A 7,018-nucleotide genomic window follows, 5' to 3' on the forward strand; every position below is an offset into this window, starting at 1 on the left:
AACCTCATTGGAACTATAACTAACTTTAAATCTTAACCCTCATCCTTATTTAGAGTTTGCCTAACTGAAGTTTTTGTGTTACCAGTTGAATACACCAGGGGCAGACTGGCCAGCTGGCATTTCGGGCAAATGCCAGATGGTTTGTCCATTTTTATCCCAGTGGGCCTGTCTAAATAGTTTTTTTTCAGACAAATTATCATTATCTCGCTGGTAACAGAGGTCTTAAAGGGCATGTAGCAGCCATTTCTCAATGCCAGAAAAACATATAATACTAACTTAGAGAACCCCAAGAAAAGATTCCCAAATTAAATACAATTTTATAATACTGTATTGTTCTAAAAAAGTTGGGTTTGAGGTTCTCCTCAAATCAGCGCTAACAATCCCACAATGCCCTCTGGTCAGCATCACACAGTGAGGACATAAACAAATCACATCAAGTGCTTCATATAAAAATTACAAAAAAGGGTGGGTAAGTAGGGTGTAGCAACACTTACTATGCAAATGTATGTTATGTCTCTATGGCTACACACATGAAAAACACTTAGTAAAAAGTGGGTTACATTTGTGAGAATGAGTTGGGCGAATTGGGTATAATTACCAACAGCATGGCATATAAAGTATCACAAACAGCCAGCAGCACCAAAAGAGAGAGCATTATCAGGGCTTTACCTGGTAAGTGAAAGAGCTCTACCTCTATGCTAACTTTAGCTAGCTATAGAGCTACGGCATTTAGCTCATCTAAATAACGCTAAAGTAACCATATGATCTTGTCTGCCAGCTGTTAGTATGACAGCACCAGCAGTTAGATACTATAGATGGGCTTTTACTATCGGAAAATAGTAGTTTTGGTTGAGACGGAGGTCAATGTTTTTGTATAGAGCCCTGTGGTTGGGGCCAAACCTGTATGCGTGTCTGTGTGTGGGGATGGCGGGCTAAAACGAAATGCAACGTGTCGGCATTGTTTTCGATCATGGATCTGATGGCATTCCGGAGAAAAGGAGCTAGGTTCTCTTTAAAAAAAGAGTGGATTGTGGATTTTGCTCAAAGTTTATTTATGTAGCTTGCCGCTAGAGTTGTGTTTTTGGCTGTCTGCACTTGGGCTCTCGGTGTGTGTGGATGACCCGTTGGATGGTGTCTGTGGTGCTTCTTTTGGAGAAGACATGCTTTCTTTGGAGGGATGGATTGTGGATTTTGTTCAGTGGGAATTCTCTTTTTTTATCATCTTAGGATCAATGTTGTCACAGTTGCTTCTTGTTGAAGAGGCATCGGCTAACATTAGCTTGCTATAGCTAGCTATCATCTTCCTCTGTTTCTGAATGAATTTGTGGCTATTTCTTTCTAACAGGCAAAATAAAGTGAGCTAGATTTTGTTTGTGTACTGACGTATTGATACCATAACTACGTTTGTCACTGGTATTTTTTTTTTTTTTACCTTTATTTTACTAGGCAAGTCAGTTAAGAACAAATTCTTATTTACAATGACGGCCTAGGGGCATTGACGGCCTAGGGGCAGAACGACAGATTTGTACCTTGTCAGCTCGGGGGTTTGAACTTGCAACCTTCCGGTTACTATTCCAAATGCTCTAACGACTAGGCTACCCTGCCGCCCCGTATGGGCTAGAAAATATCCTAAAGCTAGTCAGCTAGACAGTGATAGCCACAAGCTAAAACCAGGGAGAAGCTGTTGGCTTGATACTGTTCACTCAAATATGTTTTTCCACATGTAATTGAGGAAATTAGATTATTATTCAATAAAAAATGTAATTGTGTCAATATGTTCTGAATATTGCAGAAAAATCCTCAGATGTTTTCCATACTAAAAACGTGAAGTACAACTTGGTGTGCACTAGCTTACCATGTACAGTAGGCTAACCATGAGTCATCAAAATTACGATCTTGCAATCTGGCTTTCTGGCAGTCTTTTTGTACAATTGAAAACAAAAAAAATGTCAAGTTAGTTATTATAAACCGGGTGGTTAGATCCCTGAATGCTGATTGGATGAAAATGTGGTGTATCAGACCATATGCCACAGGTATGACCAACATTTTATTTTTACTAATCTAATTACGTTGGTAACCAGTTTATAATAGCATTAAGGCTCCTCTGCGGTTAGATATATGGCCAACATGGCATTGTGTCGGGCCTAAGAACAGCCCTTAGCCCTGAAATATTGGCCATATACACCACACCCCCACATGCCTTATTGCTTAAATATACAGCACCAACTACATAAATATCTGATACGGTGCATTATCTGCTGGGCCGGTGTGGGGGCCGCAAAGAAGAAAAAAAAACTGGTCCAGTGTGTTAAATGCCAGGGACGATTTCTGGTCCCAGTCCGCCCCTGGAATACACCTATATAATATGTGGAAATCTTTAAAAAAAAAAAACCATAATATAAAAAAATACATGGCACTTAATCCAAAATGTGCTTACTTTAATTGAATAATTAAATAGAGGATTTGAGAGAATGAATCCTACTGAATTGACTGTAATATGGTTATTTTTCCACAGTTAAGGTTATTTATTTAAGCACTGTTACGTTCACATTTAGTGCTGGCTCAGATTGTTTATTAACTTAGGCATTCACTGACAAACAAAAAGCATAACAAAAAAAGAGAAACACACAGTTCTTTATTCGTTTTCACTGATTCCAAAAGAGATGCAAATCATTCTTCAGACAGCTGTGGAAAAAAAAATAAAACTGTCTCTGGTCATTTGCAAATTGCCACACACACACACACTGAGGTGTGTGTCCGGCGATGAGGAATTCAACTTAACGGTACAAGCAATCTGTTGTGTATGTTGTTCAAACACCCAGGGGAAAGACATGTAAATGGAGCAGGAAACTAGTGGGCTATAATGCTGTGCTGTTTAGGTGGGTGCTGATCAATAGAGTGTTTGTGAATTCTCCTGATGGGAGATAAACAAATCCACTGGACACTGGGTTGTGACAACCAACAGGTGATATTCACCCCCCTCACACACCTGACAGCCACAACACACATATATTTGTATCTGAGGGGCCACACCAGGACGGCAACCATGCAAATGTTCATGGTTAATAATAACAAAAAAAGTGTATCAGAAGCAAATTCAGAATATTTTGGGAGTAGGCATTTTTTAACTATAACTACTCCAAGAACTTCTACAGTACAATACTGTAAAGTTGCTAAATATTAAGATATTGCATATTCTGTCAATAGTTCATGTATTTTTATTTGTGTATATATTTAGACTTCATTGAACAAGGCCAGTCCCATTGAGATAAAATCGGGTGTATTTGTAAATTCACCCTGGCAATCTACTCTGATTTCAGAGCACTCTGGGTTGAGAGTACCAGAGCGCAGAATAATTGAGCAATTAACAGAAGCCCTAAACTCCGTTGTTATAAAAGATGAACAGTAAACATCTGCAAAAAAAAAAGAATTACATTGTTGTCAGTAACACAGTTCAGACACTAACCCTCTTGATTACATGAACACTAACCAGGTCTGCTAGGAGAGTAAAATGTTTAGTGAGGTGTTCTCACGTGTGTCTGGAAGTAGCAAGCTAGCCAACTTCAGCCAGTTAGCTTGGGTGCTTGACTGCAGTTGTGAGGTCAGAACGCTCGGATCAACCCTACTCCTCAGCCAGAGCGTCCAGTGTGCACTTTGAACGCTCAGAGTTTCTAAGAAGGCCCAGAGCGCACTCTGATAGCAGGGGTATTCAACCGGTGGTCCCAAAACCCACAATTTGATTTATGTATTTCTTTTAAAGTATCGTAAGTAACAACAGAATAATCACATTTTGAATGTTATTCCTATAAAAATAGAATTTCTTCATAATGATGTCAACTTTATATCTTATCTCCTCATATTGATCAAATTACACTCATTGGAGCCAATTACACTCACTGGAGTATCTGACATAGGCTTTGAAACAGCACCCGCGAACAGGCTACCAGTGCAGAACAGGCTACCAGTGCAGAACAGGCTACCAGTGCAGAACAGGCTACCAGTGCAGAACAGGCTACCAGTACAGAAAGTGCCGCTAGCTGCTGGTAAGCTTTCTTGACTTGGATATTAATTTTTACCAACACATGGCCCATTAACCAGCTGCTGTTAGCAAAACGTGTTGAGTTAATCAATTAGCTAGAAATATTAGATATATTAGAGTTGAAAATTATTCTTCCGGGAAGGTCAAAATAATTTAAACTAATCTACGTAATCTAGTCATTTTAAAAATGTTGATTACTTCTCCTTGACATGATCATTCACCTGATGATAAGACTAGACCTGAAAAATATATTTTTGCTGACGTATGATGGTGGCCCCTGGGGGTCGCCAGTTAGCCTGGGAGGGGGCCCCAGGACAAGGAATGGTTGAGGTGCTCTACTTATGAACAGGGAGCATCACAATCATCCATACAAGGACTATACAGTGACATTCCATTAACCACAGAACAACATAAAGAGATGGAACGATTTGTATTGTGTGAAATGTACTGCCTCTCCCCATCTGTGTATGCATTGGCGGGAGCAGTCTAATATAGTTACCTACAGTCACACCAGGACCCCGTTAACAACTTATGGTGATGGGAAATAATACATGTTCTTTTATGTGGTTGGATTTTACAGGAAGACTGTCTAAAATATATTGCTTATGGTTGTCTAAACATAAATTAACAATTCAACACTTAAATAGTATGTTTGGCCCTTCCATATCATTTGTTTTTTTCTTATAGACTTGAGAGAAGAGTCAGTCACACATTGCCGAATTAATTAAGTAAAATTCCACTGTCTGATGTTGCATCGCTCACGTTACACAAACAAAGAAATGGGCGAAACAAAACCTTTTAACCAACAAAAGATCCTCCTGAAATCTATTTAGATAGAGGCATGGCGAAACACGCCTTGGTCCTGTAGCAGCTTGCTTTCTGAAGCAGCGCCCCACCTAGTGCCCTCTGCACTAACACACACCTGCAGCGGGTACAGGATCACACACACACACACACACACACACGTATTCTGAGAGGGATTAAAAGCTGTTTAGCTGTGGCATGAGAAAGTCAAAGCAGCCTTCACAGCAGCTTCCGTTCTTTCTTGTTCAGACTGATTTATTACCGTTAGTGAATATCTCCCTATAGTAGAACACGTCACCGGCTTCTAACAGCACTACAGACCCCTGAATCTACACCCACGGTTCACACCAAGGTAAAGATGCACAATACAACAGCAGGTGTGGTTGACATCATTCCCAGAAATGACCAGAGTTAGGAGATACAGGAAGAGATGTGTCTACCATGAAGCATCCTTCAACAACACCACATTCAGACACCTGTAGAAAAGACATCATAGACTGTATGATGTTAAAAGACAAGGGTTCGCCATCTGGGGGAACATTTAGAAGAAAAATATATAGAATTGCTGACAATTGGGGGGGGGGGGGGTAACAAATGTATTCACCCGCAGGCCAAGTTCTGAGATTTTTTTTGCTCAAAGTGATTTAACATTTTGGGAATCTGTTCCCAAGTATTCCCACGCATAAGAGAGAGATACATGTGATCATATACAAATGTAAACGGAGTTTGAAATGATTGTTGTAGTCAAATATTATACCGTGTCTGTTTGGGCTTCTTGCTGTCAATTTGCAGTCCACAAATTATTATTATGTTCCGGGCCCCTAACCATCCCCTTAAGAAAGAAATTGGCCTGCGGCTGAATCTAGATGACGATGCCTGTTACAGACCGTTGTGACATTATGCTGTATTAATAACTGGCACAAAAATCTAACGAAAAGACACCATGCAAATGAGATGACTGGAAAACAGAAAAATACAGTCACAGGCAAAGTGCAACTTTACCCCAACAAACAAACGAAGTTCAGTGCGCCACAAACAAGATGTTACTGTCTTAGTTGGAACTTTAGAACATCGCAAGTTGAAAACACTCATGGATTAAACTTATTTTCAGTCATTTTGCTTCATAATACTGTATATTAATGACTGAAGTGGAACCAGTTGGTGGAAAGGAGTCTTACCTTAAAATGTCTAAGAGAGGCTGATATGCAGGGCAGCAGGTAAGATGTGTTCTCTATTGTTGGACTCTACTGACTGAGCTATTTTAACCGAGTTTACTGACTGTCTCTGAGAGCTCTATAAGCAATGCCAAGTCTGAGACATCCTCATCTATGTTTTCCCCAATAAGGTACCACTCACCACGAGACAACAGGTGGAGACTGTGTGTACGCATGAGATGAGGTGTTAGAGGGAGGGGTCGGAGATTCATCAAAAGTCAATGATCTTCTAACTCTCCTCCAGAGTATGAAGTCTGCATCGACCAATCAGTGTGAAACACCACACTAAACTGGGTTTCCTGTGATGAGGCCATTGAAAGCCAGCATCATGACACAACCCTTTTCTCGAGCAAATGTTATTTTTCAGAGGAACCACTGTGTTACGATATCTAGCCCTGAAGTGGTGCATTTCAGAGTTAGGTACAAAGATCAGGTAGCTAATGAAATCAAAGCATATTATAAAATATTACCTCAAGATCTCTCTAAATCATATCATGCCTCAAGAAGGAGAGAGCCCCAAACCATGTGAACTCTCTCACACACACACACACACACACACACACACAGAGCAATGGTGTGTAAAACCATTTTCTTCCATTGCAATGCCTCTTCAACCTAGTTTGCACTGAACGAACACACTTAGTAAAATGTAGTCAATGATTACTGCCCTCTTTGTCAATATTCTATCATTCTCGTCCTCTCTCACACATACTGAAATCTGCCTGGCTCATTAATCATGGGGTTTTGAGTCTCAGATCCAACAGGAGACAACATGCACTTCCATTTCACCACAGGCCTTTCACTCCCCTCATTATAGACACAAGCCTTATCACTCTGCCCTGTGACACCCTTCCCACAACATCACTGACACACAAATGTCAACAACAAAAAAAGGTGTCAGAGGTGATTTAAAACATCCACTTAACTTGTCAAGGACTGAATAAGTGTGTGTTCCATGTGT

At 40.2% G+C, this 7,018-nt stretch overlaps 1 protein-coding gene across 2 annotated transcripts in view; it reads right to left on the reverse strand.

Annotated features, from left to right (window-relative positions):
- LOC139369837 (transcription factor SOX-13-like) overlaps positions 1-7,018 on the reverse strand; it is a 43,395-nt gene that overhangs the window by 27,895 nt on the left and 8,482 nt on the right. The window lies entirely within an intron of this gene.

The sequence above is a fragment of the Oncorhynchus clarkii genome, chromosome 17 (genome assembly GCF_045791955.1).
Source record: "Oncorhynchus clarkii lewisi isolate Uvic-CL-2024 chromosome 17, UVic_Ocla_1.0, whole genome shotgun sequence".
Classification (NCBI taxonomy): domain Eukaryota; kingdom Metazoa; phylum Chordata; class Actinopteri; order Salmoniformes; family Salmonidae; genus Oncorhynchus; species Oncorhynchus clarkii.